Consider the following 17,393-nt stretch of genomic DNA (forward strand, 5'->3'; position numbering starts at 1 on the left):
ACATTTAAAGAAAAAAAAACTGCTGCAGAAAGTCACACCACTTGACAGTATGTGATGCGGTGTGATCACATCTTAATCATTCACTGAACACTGTTTACCAAAAGTGACTCTTGGATTTAAATGTTTATAATTGTAGATATGTATTATTTATTTATGTTGGTGAAATTACTACAATGTTTTTTTGAACATATAGCCTATTTGCTAAAATTTGTTAAAAATGCCAGTGAATTAATAACAAAAATCCCTGTTAATTTAATTATAAGCAAATCTTGGTTAAAAGCATTTTAAAATTGACGGGGTGTTAATTTTCACATATAACATACGGACAGGAAATTTGTCCGTAAAATCTGAAGTCTGTTAAATCAAGGTGCCCAAAATCAAGGGTTTACTGTACAAAAAGTGTTCCTCATTCCAAATTTTATGGTTCCCCCGTCATGTAGACAGAAAAGTGTTTCTTACATTCTTTTATAAGAGGATACAGGTTTTGAAATCTGTGAAGCAACATGGGTTTAATAGAGTCACCACAAACATTGGAACAAAGCATATCTTTGAGTTTGTCTTTTCCAGTCTTGAAACTGCTGGTCTTTTTCTCATCTTTTGCAACAGATGTGCAAGTAGGCATGTACTTCCAGAACAGGACCATTTCATCAGCTTTGAATACCTGTTCCAGCAAATAGCCATTTTCTTCCATCAGTTTCTCCAGGTATTCAGGATACTCTGTAGAAGCTTCATGATCTCCTTCCTTTGCCAGCCACTTTCTTTATCATACAGACATAGCATTTCTTAAACTTACTCAACCACCCATTACTTGTGATAAATGTTATAATTTTTCATCTATATTGAAATTTAAACTTGCATATTTTGGGGATGCTTGCTGGCAGATTATATACATAGAAAGAGAATTATTTAACCTTCCTATTTTAGAATCCACAAATACAAATCTCTTCACATTTTCTCTATTTTGACATTTCAAGTTATGTGTGATTTTCATAATTATTCCCGTGTGTCCCTCAACTCACTAGCCCTATTAGCTTTCTCATTTTTCTTCGTAGTATGAATTATAGATTCATTAACATAAAAACCCACCCTAGAGGTCTTGGCTCCATTGTTATCAAGCATTTCAACAACTCTCATTTTTTTTGCAATAGACATAACCTTTCTTGCCCTCTTCACTTGTCTTGCATTTATTTCTATCATCTACATTTTTGCTTTTTTGGTTGGATGCTATTCTTACCCAAACATATGCAAATTTACAATTATTAACTGTTTTATATCACTGAGTGGTACATAGCACTAATTTGTAATATATGAGAAGCAAATGACAACATTCACATGACAAATAAAAACAAAACAGCTTTTGCATGACTACACGTGTGTGATTGACAGCTGAAGAGGGAGCAACAGACAGAAGAACAAGGATAGAAGCAACCAACAAAAATGTTGATCTCATCACAAGAGCTAGTCAGCAAGACAACATGATGTTGACTTGAACTTGCATATTGTTCCAAAACTCTAAAAGATGTCAACTAGGTAAACTCAAAATTTTGTATGAGAATGACTTGCAGTTGTGGAGGGATCACAGAATTCAGGAGTCAAGGTCAGGCCACCAGGCTGAGATGAGAAGCACAAATATCACCATCTAGAAGAAAGCAGACACAAACATAGGAAATGAAGGCAGGAACAGAGGCAGTCTGCATAAGTAGATTATAAGTTAGAGAGGCAGCAGAAATTTGGGATAATAATAATATATGCCAAATTGCCTTTACAAAGGCTGAATCAATTTGTATGCTCACTAACAGTGAATGAGAATTCTTTTCTCCCATATTCTCACCAACATGAAATATTATCAACCATTGTAATTTGTGCCAAGCAGAAGGTGAATAACAAGGTATCTCATTTTTGTTTTACTTTTCATTTCTTTAATCATCCTTCCATATGGTAGACCAGTTCCATGTCTTCATCTTAAATTGTGTGTTCATATGCTTTGCCCATTTTAAATTTTTTTCTTACTGATTTATGGGCAATATTAGCATATTAGGGAACTCTTATTTTTAATTCTCTGTTGCAAACATTATGTCAAGCCTGGCATTTACTTTTAAATTTTATTTGTCTTTTGCCATAAAAATGTTCCACATATTTATGTAGTCAAATGTTTCATACCTTGCTTTGAAAAGCTTCCCCCTCCCTAAGAAAATAAAATTATGTTCACATATTTTCTGTCAGCATTTCAACCAAAAACAAGGTGTGTTTTTTATTACTGCTACACCTTGTGAGGATTTGTGTGTACAAACAGGATTGATTGCAGCTTTTGTCATGAAAGGACATTTGGTCTTAAGGGGTTTGCTTTTATACAGCTGTGCAGAGCTTATTTTTCTTCTTCAAAAATCTTAAACACACACATATTCAAGTGGTAAGCTCAAAAAGTATGGACCATCAGAAACATTTAACACTTTAAACTGTAATACCCATAAATGGTGACCAATGATGAGGCTTCCATGAGAAATCTTATTTTTTTTAAATTTATAAACTACCCACAATGTTTTTACTAATATGATAAAGATGTCATTCAACTGACTTTTTAAAAAATATATTTTTATTGATTTCATATAGGAAAGAAGAGGGAGAGAGAGGAAGAGATAGAAACATTAATGATGAGAATCATTGATCGGCTGCCTCCTGCATGCTCTCTACTGGGGATCAAGCCCGAAACCCAGGCATGTTCCCTTGACTGGAATTGAACCTGGGGCCCTTCAGTCCAAAGGCCGATGCTCTATCCACTAAGCCAAACCAGCTAGGGCTCAACTGACTTTTAAGACCAAAAAGCAATAATAGAGCATTTCAAAAGTAAACCTGCATAATGCAAAATTTCAGAAACTTACTCATTCTCCTCAATCATCTCACACTGACAAAAAGTTTATCATGTACAAGGCCATGGGAATAGAAAAATGAATTGATTTAAAAAAATGTTTTATCTCAATGAACTTAGTCTTCTAGGAAAAATAAATATAACACGGTATAAGGTAGAAAGCCACATTCTATAGAGTTGAAAACAGGCCCTTCTTATCCCTTATCTGAGGAATGGTATAACTTCCTAAGTCATCTGCCTGCCATTCAAGCCTATCCACCATACTGCGTCCTGAGCAACCTTTCTAAAATAGGGGTCTAATCCAGTACTTCCTCCACTTTAAATGACTCCCTTGAATGGCTTACTGAATAAAGTCCAATCTCGGTCTGTATGATGGTGCCTGCCTACTTTCCCATTCTCATCTTTTAATACCTCTTCCCTTGTTATCTACATGTCAGTTAAGGGGCTATATCAATCATCCAGATTTCTTTAATCGTCAACACTAGTTCAAGCACCACCTCTTCCAGGAAGCTTTCTCTGCTCCTCCACATAGCTCTGAGGCAGTTACAGGAAATCTCAGAGGCTCTTTCCCATGCTTAGTATGATTATAGCATTTTGACATTTCACTGTAGTTACATCTGTTTCCCTGTATCTTAATCATTTCTGAATCCTTGACAGTATCTGGAACAGAATAGATCATCTATTTATATAAAAGCCTAAGTGACCATTATGACAGAATGACCAGAACGACTGGTTGCTATGATGTGCACTGACCACCAGGGGACAGATGCTCAATGCAGGAGGAGGGGGAGAGAGGAGCAGCGAGGCCTGGAGGCACACACTATGGCCCAGGGATCCCAAGAACCGCAAGCCCAGAATCTGCTTTCCAATAAAAATAAATTGGGGGAAAAAAGAGGGACGGGGGGTTGGACGCTGCCAGCCTGGGAAGAACAGCTCCAGGAGGGAAAGGCCTCCCTAGGCCCCACCTGCAAGCCGACTCACCGGTGATGTACAGGAAGCACAGCCCCTCTGACTCCAAAGCCGGTGGCACTGACAGCTGCTCCCCATCCTGCTCCATGGTGGATGCAGAGCTGCCTGGCATACTGTGTCAGCTCCAGCTTCTGGCTTCCTGACCTCCCTTTCATATACTGTGTGTACTTGGGAGTGTTGCTTCGGCCTCCCAGGCCAATAGTGCCGCAGCACAGCCAGAGAGTGGCAGGACACAGCCACCAGGGCTGGCTGGGCATTGATGTGGCTGTGTGACTGACGTCCACGTGCAGTTACACTGCGTGTTTACATTTGTAGGGAAGCAGGGCAGCCTGCTCCTGCCACCCACATCACCTTGTAGGGTAAGAAAGGCCCACTGATCTCTGTGTTTCTCCTCCCATCCAGAATCAAAACCTCTTGGGAATGAATGATCCCAGCAATGGCCCCAACACACACTCGGTGTCACTGTCACAGACATTCCCAGTCATTATAGCCCATTCCTCAAATCGCAGTGCCCTGCTCTACCCACTGCCACCCCTTACCTGTCACCCCCGGAGGACCACCTTCTGTTATCCTATTTGAAATGTGGGCAAGATCTCAAATGCCCCCCTGTCCTTTTTTTCCAATAGCTCCCTTGCCCTATCTTTTTCTTCCTCTAAAAACCTTGCATTTTAATAATATGTATTTGATTGATTTTAGAGAGGGAAACAGAGATAGAAACATCAATGATAATAGAGAATCATTGATCGGCTGCCTCCTATACCTTCCAAAGTGGGGATCGAAACCTCCCACGGCTCCTCCCCCAGCCAGCAAACCTCTTATGGTCAGGTCCCTCCTCCAGCTGGCAGGCCCCAGTGGTAGTGTGGCAGTGATGGAAGGAGGAGGGGGAAGGTGGGGAACCGCAGGGTGGCAGGGCGTCAATGGTAGCGACGGTGTCTGGCATACATTCCTTCCATGCCCGGCCCAGTGACCGTCACCTCCTCTCTAGACCTTAGGCCCGATCTGCCCAGCCCCAATAAGCCCTGATTGCCCACCAGGCCTAGGGATCACACCCATGCATGAATTTCATGCACTGGGCCTCTAGCTTTATTACATAAATGCTTACAGTGGACAGAGTAAGTATGGCATGCAACACTCACAAAAGGGTTATCATTTAAAATGAACCTTGAAGAATGGGTAGGATTTTCAGTGCGTGGAGAAGGGGGCAAGTGAGTGGGAGGTGAGAATTTGGTTACATGAGGCTAAAACACGGTGGGGGGGGAGGTGTGTGTGTGTCCAAAGTGGATAGTAAAAAACAAAAATTGGAAAAGTAAGCTGAGGCAAATCATAGAGGGCCTGAGACACCTGTTTTATTTGGTGAGATGAAGTTCTGTTAAATTTCTCCATATTAATGAAAGGGTTTATGTTTGCAATTAATAAAAAAGCAGGGGTTTATGATAAATCAGTTCTATTCGTGTTACTATGTCTCAACACAAACATTTCTAAGGGGAAAAGTCCTATTTGTGTACTAAGTAATTTAGGAATATCATATTGATATTTATTATCACATTGTTCTTTTGTTCTTGCAATTTAATTTTTGATAACAAAGACAGTCATGAAACATCTCCCCTTTCCTTCTATGGTTTGATGGGTCACTAATCAAATAGACATCCACAAATTCTTAATAATAATCTATTTTTTCACATTAAAATTTCATAGAAAATTGTGCATATTTCTTACTGGATCCAAGTCTTTTTTACAGCTTTGAAAATTCTCCCCCCAAAGTCTAAGTGGAGTCTATGCTGCAACAGTGCCCTCTGCTGGCTCTAGCATGGAACAGCTAAACTCTAAACAGGGAAGGAATGCAAAAGGCAAGGTCATCTAAGGTGCATCTCTCCTGACAGGCCTGCAATGTCTTCCCCTTTCCTGTTAAGCAGAATGTTGACTTGATGAGCTCCTCAAAAGAATCAAACTCATCTTAGCAGGCAAGGAATAGGGCAAATGTTTTGACAACTTCCAATTTTCCCCTCATCTTTTGGGGAGCTGGCTACACCCAAAACTTCCAAAGATTTTAAGAAAAGGCACATTAATTTGAACAATAGTTTCCTGATCTCCTCTATTCGCTCTTTATCTTTTCTCATTTTTACTCGCCTGTGTAAGAATAAATGAAGTGTTTAGTTACGGAATGCTTTAAAGAATAACAGAAATCATGGACCTAGTGACCTAGTGGCTGGCCAAGTCCCAACCTGAAATACAAACAGGCCATCCCCTAAGCCAGGGGCTAGATGTCATTTAACCCTCTCTCTTAACCTTAAGGGTAGCAAACAACACGAAATCAGCTTACAATGACTCCTTATGATGACAACTGAAAGCAGCTTTTAGCTAGCAGGAAGCACAGTGGCCTTCTGCTGGGAAGTAAATGAAGTATGATGGGGGAGATGCACTGTAAATTGTGGAGTATGATCCTCATCAAAGGTGCTAGTATCATTGTAGATTCAGGCTAGATTGCAATACCAAGAAATGCTCATGGCAGGCTACAGAAGAATGAGGAGCCCCCAAGTGCACAGCCACCCTTCTTTCTGCAAAGACCATTTTAAAGGCCCTTCCTGCCACTGTGGTTCCTTTATTCAACCCAATTCTGAATAAGCTGTAATTAAGGGACTACAGCTTTCTCCTGTGCCTTATTTATATGGGGTTTTGGTGGTTCCAATGCAGAGCTTTACAATCTGGGGCCTTGGATGAGTGCTCATCTTTGGTCACTTCCAAAGTCCAAAGTCCCAATGGCCTCCGTGAGCAAAGCACTGGGCTATGCCCCTTAAGTCACAGGTGGTAAAGCAGTGGTCCCTTCTTTCCACAGCCATGGAGTCATATATACAGAAAAAACTCAACTAATTGCCACAAAAGACCAAAAGATAGGTACCACAGAGGTGGGGGACTTGGGGCCACAGGGAAAGGAGGTAATCATTTCACAGTTAATTTACAAAGCCTGGCATTAGGGTGAGGCGAAGGCAGCCAAGTCATGAGTTGGATCATTTCTTTAACATTTCTTTTTTCCTCATGGAATTTTTTGCATTAACTTTGAATCTTAAAGATATCACATTTAAAAATTGTATCGATTAATGAATGCCTTGGTGACCCCTTAAATTTTGTTCCCGAGGCCAATGCCTCAATAGATGTACCTTTGTCCTGGCCCTGGTGATTTGAGTGAGGGCATAAGTGATAGACATGATTTTGCAGAAAGAGGAGTAAAAGGCAACCCGAGAAGGCACCAAGGAGCCCAAGCAGGGCCTGGAGGAGAAGGCTGGAGAGGCGTGATCTGGCGGGTCTGGCGGGCTTGCTCTGCTTGACTAGGCTAATTTGTGGCAGCCCCCCGAGGAAATCCGCTTGGTTAAAGCGCAATACCAAAAGGACATAGGCTTACCTTGTTCTGGCTGCTCAGGCCCTGAAATCTCCTCTTCTAACCACCAAAGCACAATCTGCTCCCCTCTGGGGAAGATGCATCTTTTCTTTGCAATGCGCCTACTCCAAAGCGTTCTTTAGCGCAGACTTAATCAACCAGCTGCTCTCAGTGGAGACCTGCCCCTTGGAGAGGCCCCTCTAGCATCCGCCATCCCCGCTGCGCCCATTGTTCGCCAGAGGTCCACTCCCACCGCGCAGGGCGGGCTGGTCCCCAGCTGGGATGGGAGGACTGTATGCTGTCACTTCCGACCTTGTGTCGGGACACTTCCTCAGTTACACTATTCAAACCCCAGCCTCCGCCCCACTCGATCCCAGCCGCGGCAGCCCAAAGGCCTTCTCCATTAACCATCTCAAGGCCAAAGTGCTAAGAGACTCTGCAAGGGTCGGTTTGCTATTGAATAGTGGCAACAGTCGCTAATAAGCTTGATTGCTTGGGCAGGCAGCAAATTTTAAAGCTGGAAGGAATATCATATAAGGGTAGGATTTAGCATTCGTTTTCTTTCCTGAAAAGTCACCAAGCAAATTAAATGTGTCAACATTTAGTACCAGTAGTGCATCCTAACAAGTACACCGCCCCCCCGCACCGCCCCCCCCCCCAAAAAAAACCGTTAAAGCACTCTCTACAAACGCTACCTTTGCATTCTTGAAATCTCCATCAGAAAGCAGGGAAAGTGTTTAGAGAAGGGTGAGTTTTCTGGTAGGAATTGGTCTGAAATAAGCCGAACCCCAGAGAACAGCTTGGAGCTGGGAGGCGAGGGGCGGGGGGTGGGGCCTTAATTTGTTGTTCCTACTTAAGCCCTTTCAAAGACCTCAAATTTCTCGGAAGCTCTTTGCAAAGTGCCTGTCTACAAGTTACTTTGGGTTTCTTATAAAACAATTAAAATGGCTTGTCCAAGTGAGACTGGTAGCTCAGGAAAATACTCCTGGAAAATGGATGTGAAACATGGCTGTTTGAGCCACATAGTTGTTTTAATGTGGTATAATGTACACTGAAAGTAACAGGGCCTGGAGATGCATATTTCCCCCAAATCTCTAAACACATATTTCACTTCAGGAGCCTTGTTTGCAGGTATTTGCTTATTTTTAAGGCATTAGTAAATGAGTAACAGGCAAAATCCATAAATACAAGAACAAATGCCAGGTTTAGCAAATAAAACCATGGATCACCCAATTAAACCGAATATGATCTCAGAGGGAAGGCAGGTGGATGGAAAGAGATTAACCGGGCAATCATATGCATATATACATAAACCATGGACACAAAAATAGTGTGATAGAGGCCTGAGGGGGGAGGGGTGGCAGGTGCTAGCTAGAAGTGAACAATGGGGAAAAAGGGGAAAATCTGTAATACTTTCAACAATAAAGATAAATTTAAAAAATAAAGCCAAATCTCAGATGAGGAATATCTTTATAATATAAATGTGTCTTATGCCATATATACATATTTTTTTTGGTTGAAACTCAAATTTAACTGAATATCTTGTTTTTCTCTGGCAACTAGGAACAATGAGAAAACTATTTGAAGTCTTTGTTTATAGGCAAACAAGATACAAGTCTATATTGAGAGGTAGGCAAAAATATCACAAGGATTCTGAGTAATTTATTTATTTATTTATTTATTTTTATTTACTTATTTTTTGTATAGCAAAGGTAGAGATTTATTGAAGAACAAGTACAGACTCCCACGTGGGGAGAGGGGAAGAGTCCTGAATTCCTTTTTCCTATGGTTTATAAAGGCTGCAGAGCCTGGTGCCTTGATATTCCCTCTGACTGGTCACTATTGCTTAGACTGGTTACTATAGTAACTCCTAGGCTCAAAGGTCAAACCCACATGGGACATGTGAAGTTCTCCCCCCTCCTTCCTTATTGTTTTCCTATTCCCTTTGGGCTTTCTTCTTCTCCTTCTGGATGAAGGGCTTCCTTCTCTCTATTTGGTAGATATAGACCTTTTGCTGTTCCCAGCTCCCTCATTCTATGGAAATCAACCTGTTGCAGCTTTTCAGCTCCCCTATTCTATGGAAATATACCTTCTGCTGCTCTGCAGCCCTGTGCTTCCTCCATGGTCCCCTTAATTTCCAAAATTTCTAAAATTTCCTAAAACCTGTCTTTTTCACCCCCCAAAATTACTGTTTCAGTCCCCCCTTCGGTTAGGAAACCCCAACTGAGTAATTTATATATGTAAAATAGCAATCACATTAAAATACTTATTATGAAAGCAGTAAAAAAAAATTTATTTATAATAATTGAGAAGATTGTCAATCTGATACTTACGACTAATAAGGCTTTTAATCCAGGTATCTCCAAAATAAACCCCGAGGGCTGAATCAGATCTGTGGCCATTTTTTGTATGGTCTTTGCGCTAAGAATGGTTTTTACATTTTTAGTTGGTCAAATCGAATCAAAAGAATAATATTTTCTGTCAAATGACAGTTATATGAATTCCAAAGTTCAATGTCCATAAAGAAAGTCCTATTGTATCCCAGCCATGCCCACTCATTTGCTTAGTATCTTAGGCTGTTTCCTGGCTACAAAGGTAAAGTTGAGTCAATGCAAGAGAGAGATCAACCTGCAACACCCCCTTGTCCATTGCAGTACCTCACAAACCAGAATATTGCTGTGGTGTTTAGATCCGTGACCCAGTCAGTTCTTTATCAAGTGGCTAGCCTGCCATCTAGTGGGGAAAGATATGAATGCTTTATGTATGTATGTATGTATCCTATATAATAAAAGCCCAATATGCAAATAGACCAAAAAGCAGAATGACTAGAGGAACGACTGGTCACTATAACGTGCACTGACCACCAGGGGGCAGATGCTCAATGCAGGAGCTGTCCCCAGCCTGCAGGCCACAGGCCAGCCAAGGTGGGTGTCAGCAGGGGCCCCCTGATCGCCCTGCCGGTCACCCCGCAGAGGGAGGCAACTGGCAGGGGTGGCAGGGAGCAGGGCCTGCAAGCGGGCGGCACTAGGCCAGCCGATGTAGGTGCCAGCAGGGGCCCCCCGATCGCCCTGCCAGTTGCCTCACAGATCATCCCTGATCACTGGCCAGGCCTAGGGACCCTACCCGTGCATGGATTTTGTGCACTGGGCCTCTAGTTAGATTATAAGCACCTTAAGGTTGGAGCTATGCCTTTGTCATCTCCATAAATCCATCACCTAGCAGAATTCTCCTGTTTCAGTAAATGGGCTCAATAAATATTTTCTGAATGAATGAATAATCAAAATGAATATAGCCCCTTAATAATGGGCTATAGGTGGTCCTAAAGAATAAATGAAGGAATCACTCATCCAGACTAAGACGAGCTGTGTATGATGAAACAGCTGTGAGCTATGGGACCTGTCACACCTATACAAACAAGCAACCACTATTTATCATGGTTGTACTTACATTAAAGGCAATTCATTATTTTTTGCTTTTCCACTGGAGAATTTAGAAGAGTAAACATCACTGTTTCCCAAGAGTATAGAACAAAGTGATAAAAACCTATAAAGAGCCCTGGTGGGATAGCTTAGCTGGTTAGAGCATTGTCTGGATACACCAAGGTTGCAGATTCAAGGGTTCAATCCCTGTCAAGGCACATACAAGAATTAACCAATGAATGCATCAATAAGTGGAACAACAGATCACTGTTTCTTTCTCTCCCTTCTCTCTCACTAAATATTAATCAATAAAAATACATTTTTAAAAACCTATAAAGAAAAATTATTTTTAGGTTCATACAATAGCTGCACATGCTCTAGGAAAAAACACACATTCATTTTAAAGTGCAACTGTATTCCAATCCCAGCATAGTTAACCCTTTATATCTGTCGGTTCCACATTCAATCAACTGAGGATTGAAAATATTCAGAAAAATAATGTTATGCTGTTGCTGACATGTACTATGTAGTTACACCTATGATTATTTTGTGTCTGTACTGAATATGTACAAACTTTTTGCTTGTTATTATTCCCCAAACAACAATATAATAACTATTTACACACTTACATTTTAATGGGAATTGTAAGTAATCTAGAAATGATTTAAAACCTAAGGGATGCCCTGGCAGGTTTGTCTCAGTTGGATAGAGCATCGGCCTGTGGACTGAAGGGTCCTGGGTTCAATGCTGGTCAAGGGCATATGCCTAGGTTGAGGGCTTGATCCCCAGTGCGGGGGGAGGAGGGGCATGCAGGAGGCAGCCAATCAATGATTCTCTCTCATCATTGATGTCTCTCTCTCTCTCTCTCTCTCTCTTCCTCTCTGAAATCAATAAAAATATATTTTAAAAAAATAATGGATAATCTGCATGTGCATAAGTTACATGCAAAAAACTATGCCAGTTTATATAAGGGACTTGAACATCCATAGATTTTGGTATCTGCAAGGAGTCCTAGAATTAATACCCTAAAAATACTGAGGGAGGACTATATTCCTTTTACATTATTTAAAAAATTATCTTAGCACCTAGTATGATAAGAAAAGTAATAAAAATCTTGTATTATAATGCAATGGTAGAAAAGTTTTAAAATATAAAACTTACTACAGGCCCAGTGCATGAAAATTCATGCACTCGGGGGGGAGGGTCCCTCAGCCCAGCCTGCGCCCTCTCGCAGTCTGGGAACCCTCAGGGATGTCCACCTGCCAGCTTAGGCCTGCTCCCCAGGGGATTGGGCCTTAGATAGCAGTCAGACATCCCTCTGGCAGCCGAGGAGCCCTTGGTGGATGTCCAATGGGGAGCATGCCTAAGCCGTTTGTCGGATATCCTTAGCGCTGCCTCAGAGGCAGAAGAGGCTTCCGCCACTGCCGCTGCAATGGCCAGCCATGAGTCGGCTTCTGGATGCAAGGTGCTCCCCTGAAGAAGCACAGTGACCACCAGAGGGAAGCTCCTGCATTGAGTGTCTGCCACCTGGTGGTCAGTGTGCATCATAGCGACTGGTTGTTCCCGATCATTCTGTTGTTAGGGTGAATTTGCATATTACCCCTTTATTATATAGGACAACACAGTATTTCATCATCTACCAACTTATTTTGCTATTTGTAAAAGTTCATATGGACCATGCATGGAGCTTTGAAATTGTGCTGTTTGCTGTGGGGTTGAGGAGGGACAGAGGCTAGCTTGGCGGAGATAGGGATGTTTCCAGGACAACTCCTAGGGCCCCAAGTCTGCCTCCTAGAAGATGTAGCGCCTAGAGGAGTGACCCCCACATCTTTATTAAAGAGGAAGGATTAAGAGTGTGGGCTGTGGAGGCATTTAGATGTCCTGGATGCCTGGCCAGAAACCTGCCCCGCTCTTACTCACTGTGTGACCATGGGCAGGTCCCCTCACCCTGTTTGCAGACTGGGAAACAGTGTTGAAAAGCTTACATAACTTGCCCCAAGTCAGCTGGCTTGTAAAAACCAGCGCAGGGATTCGAATCCAGAACTGTAGGATTCCTTTCTTTTTTATTCTGGGATTTATTTACCTTCTGTAGCTGTCACTGGAGCGAGAGCCGGTTCCAGCTCTGAGGCCTGGCTCCAGCTCTGAGTCTGCGGCTGACTGAAAGCAGGTATCTGGGTTTGTTTAGCTTCTATAATTGAAACATTGTTATCACTGCCGCTCTAAGCTCTGAGGTCGAAGCTGGCTGAAAGCAGGTATCTGGAGCTTGTTTAGCTTCTATAATTGCAACATTGTTTTTTAGACTGTAGCTTAGAGGCCGGCAGCGGCAGGCGGGGAACGTTGGCTTCCTCCATCACTGGAGCAAGCAAGCCTCCTGCTTGCTTCAGCTGCGTGGCTGCCGGCCGCCATCTTGGTTGGGTTAATTTGCATATCTCAGTGATTAGCCAATGGGAGGTGTAGCAAAGGTACAGTCAATTACCATGTTTGTCTATTATTAGATAGGATATGGGTCTACAAGTCAAAAATGGGTCATTCTTATGTCATTAATTGATAAATACATAAAAATAAAGTATCTCAGAATGAAGTAACCTTCAAAACTGAGCTCTTGATAGAATTGCACAAATCTAAGATTTAAGGGAAGAAAGAAAAAGATAAACTCCTGAGAACATACTAGGTCTCACATATTGTCCTGGATGCTTTTACCGGCATTATCTTATTTATCCCTCTGAAAAAAAATCGAGAGGTCACATGGCTAATAAATAACTGAATTGGATTTGAGCCATACATTTCCTGTGTCCTCCCCTTTATTCTGCCCCTCATATTAGAATTCACTCCAAACATAACACTTTTTGGAATTCCTCATCAGTACTGTTTAACTTTATATCTCCCTATCACAACAGCATTTCAGATGCTATCTTGGATAGCTAATTGAATTTCGGAGGTTCATTCAACACATGTAAGTCCAAGTGGTATTTCTCCCATTCAGCAATCCTATTTTTGATGCTTATCAAATATCTTACTCCAGACAGTTTAAATCTGTTAACTTACACAGACTAGTGTTTAATTTTTTTTATCTCCTCCAAATACACAGTTTTAGTAGACTGATTACAGCAAGCTGAATTCCAATGGATCAATAACTAACTCACTTGGTGACCTGCTGCCAAATGGCTAATCACCACCAGAAAATATGGAGCCCAATTCTCCCCTAGTTTGCCACTGATTAATTGAAGGGGTCATTTTTCTCTTCCAGGCAATCGTAGGTGTGAGAGTAGTGTGTGACTCGTATGCAGACAGGATACTTACAGCAAGCACTTATAGATAGTTTCAAATTGGGAAAAAGTTTGTGAATATGTATGATGACAAATTTTACTAACACAATATTCACAATCAGTCCTAAGAACACTAAGCACTTGTCAAAATTGCACAGTTAATTTCTTTTAGAATTAAATGAAAATGGAGGAACAATAATTAGGCATTCAATTATCCATAAAAATGTTTTTAAGGTTTGCAATTATAGTTAATTGCTATAAAATATCATGTTGATTTAAAAAGCTGTCAACAAAATTGCAAATAAAATTCTTCCAGGCACATGTAAAGCCCCAACTGACTTTGTGACCCAGCTCTGTAGAACCTGCTGGGCTGGCTGTACAGTCAGCCTCCCTTTCCCTTGTTGCACCTTTTTTTTCTTTTTCACATTGTCCCTGTACATGCAGTGGTCTTATCACAGTCATGCACCCAATAACATTTCAGTGAATGATGGACTGCATATAAGAGGTTGGTCCCATAAGATTAGAATGGAAATGAAAAATTCCAATTGCCTAGTAACATAGTGGCCATGGTAACATCATAGCGCAATGCATTACTCACATGTTTGCGGTGATGTTAGTGTAAACAAACCTACTGCACTGCCAGTTGTATAAAAGTATGGCACATGCAACTATGTAGATACGATTTGATAATGATAGTAAATGACTATATCACTGGTTTATATATTTACTGCACTATACTTTTGATTATTTTAGAGTGTAAAATAAAAATTTCTGAAAAACAGTATGCCATGTTATGCTGACAGCAGCCTCATACATCTCACAATTACTCTGTGAAAGAGTTAAAGAGAATAAAACGGGGCAAAGAAAAATTTATTGTGTTTAGCAGTTATCTTGCAGAAAGCTTGCAGCTTTGAGTACAGCATAGCTCAGATAACCAGAACCAAGGATGGACCAGACCCTTACATCAGCAGAGCGGCTTACAGCCAGCAAAAATCAATAAAAAACTATCTCTCCCTGCTCTCTTCGCTGATGCCTTTCTTGGTCTCAGCCCACCTGCACTCAGGTGTCGGGAATAAAATCTCTTTTGATACATTAGGGCCTCATGTCATAGGTGCGCGACCCTGGCCCACTCCGAACCTTTCACTCTGTCTCTTGATTACATCATTTCTATTATGCTTAATTTAATCTCATTTTGTTTTGTTCATCACTGCCTACAAAAGCTACTGCTAACAGCCAGTAGGAGATTATATCTAATGATTGACCTGAAATGAAATTAAAAGTGATTAAGGACTACAAAGATAAAAAAATCAGTGAAGATAATTGCTTGCCAGTGATGCGTGTCTCATGCCACCAGAACTACGATTTTGGGGAACAAGAACAATGTGACAGAAGCTAACAAAGCATCTGTTTCATTGAACTTGAGACTAACAAAAGTGTGAGAAGGACCTACAACAGATATGAAGAAACTTCTAATGATCTGGATTGAACACTAGACACAGAAGCATATCCCTGGTAATACCATGATGATCATGGCCAAAGCAAAAAGTTTGTTTGTGATGTTGAAAGAAAAGGTTGGACTTGACTACGATGTTGAATTTACTCCTAGCTCTGGGTGGTTTGAAATTTTCAAGAATCGTTATTCATTACATAATGTGAAAGTGAGTGGTGAGTTGGTGAGTGCAATGCGAAGGCAGCTAAAACAATTTTAGAAACTCTAGATAAGCTGATTGTGGGGGAAAGCAAGCAAAACACAAATGGAATATTTCTGAAAAGAGTGACACCTCCTCAAGAAGAGCCTCAGGCAGGTCCTTCAGGAGGTGTCCAGAAGAAAGAGTTATTATCATTGGAGATGACAGCTCCATGCTTGTTATTGTCCCTGAAGACCTTCCAGTGGGACAAGATGTGGAGCTGCAAGACAGTGATATTGATGATCCTGACCCTGTGTGGGCCTAGGCGAATGTGTGTGTGTTTGTGTCTGAGTTTTTTTTTTTTTTAAAAAAAACATTTAAAAAGTGAACATATAAGTTTAAAAAATCTCATAGAATAAGAATACAAAGAAAGAAAATATTTTGTACAGTTGTACAATGTGTTTGTGTTTTAACCTAAGTGTTATTACAAGAGTCAAAAGTTTAAAAAAGTAAAAATTTTATAAAGTAAAAAGTTACAGTAAGCTAAAGTTAATTTATTATTGAGAAAGTACTTTTAATAAATTTCTGTAGCCTAAGTGTACATGTTTATAAGTCTACAGCAGTGGACAGTAATGTCCTAGGCCTTCGTAGTCACTTACCACTCACTTACTGACTCACCCAGAGCAACTCCCAGTTCTGCAAGTTTCATTCATGGTAAATTCCCTCTAGAACTGTACCATTTTTAATCTTCCATACTGTATTTTTACTATACCTGTTCTATGTTTAGATATATTTAGATACATAAATACTTACCATTGTGTTACAGTTGTCTACAGTACTTTGTATAGTAACATGCTGTACAGGTTTGTAACCTAGTAGCTATAGGTTATGCCATATAGCCTAGGTGTGCAGTAGGCTATATACCATCAAGGTTTGTGTATATACATTCTATGTGTTCATTTAATGATGAAATTGCATAATGATGCATTTCTCATAACTCATCCCTGTTGTTAAGCAATGCATGCCTGTATTCTCTGCCCACTTCCCCCATTCCATAGAGCTCCTATGATGGAGACCCCAAAAGAAAATGATCCACAGGACTAAGAAAAAATAAAATGGAGCTGCGTAGATAATCTGCCTTTAAAATTGGAATTCCATTGAATTATGCCAAGGTTGACTCTTACAGTTGACATAACTTCAAAGCACATCCCTTTTATTCACTGTAGGCCATATCTATCTCTCAATACAAAAGGTTTCCAATTTTATTCTTTCTGAAGTTTCATTCAAATATGATTTAGGTTATGACTATAATATGAAGATGGACATCCTCAGTAAAGTGCATGATGTTATCTTCTAAAACTTCAACTTACATAAAAATCTAAAACCATGGCTAGCCTAATATATAAAAACTCTGGATCGTAAGGACCAGTAACTACTGAGGCTTGACCAACTGGAAGTCAGTCCTGCAGTCAGCACAGCGCTTCCGCTGCAGGTGTGGTGCCCCAGCACTGACTGCTGAGGGGGCTGCGAATCAGGGCCAGAGAGAGTCCTGAAGAGAGAAGTAGGGACTGATCTGTTGCCTCTGTGGCAGCTTTTGATCAGCATTTACCTCTTTCTCACCCAGTCTGGCCAGCAGTCATGTCTCCATTTCTCTCCAGGCCTCCACTGGGGCTGCTGATCAGCCCCGCCTTTCTGATCAGGCCCCATTGATAGGCCCAGAGATGCTGACTGGCATATAAACTGGCCAATCAGAACTGAATCTGGGTGAAGTGTGAGGAACCAATGGCTGCCTAGGAGGCAGAGCTCTTGATGCTGACTGGCATAGAAACTGACCAATCAGAACCTAATTGGCTGGCAGAGAAGGGCAGTTGG

General features: G+C 41.1%; 1 long non-coding RNA gene across 1 annotated transcript in view; it reads right to left on the reverse strand.

Annotated features, from left to right (window-relative positions):
* Positions 1-437: 437 nt before the first annotated feature.
* LOC102752855 overlaps positions 438-17,393 on the reverse strand; it is a 54,824-nt gene continuing 37,868 nt past the window's right edge. Inside the window, exon 5 of the long non-coding RNA XR_001514277.1 lies at positions 438-1,639. This is a non-coding gene — a long non-coding RNA (uncharacterized LOC102752855). The remainder of the gene's footprint in view (positions 1,640-17,393) is intronic.

Source organism: Myotis davidii, unplaced genomic scaffold (genome assembly GCF_000327345.1).
Source record: "Myotis davidii unplaced genomic scaffold, ASM32734v1 scaffold460, whole genome shotgun sequence".
NCBI lineage: Eukaryota > Metazoa > Chordata > Mammalia > Chiroptera > Vespertilionidae > Myotis > Myotis davidii.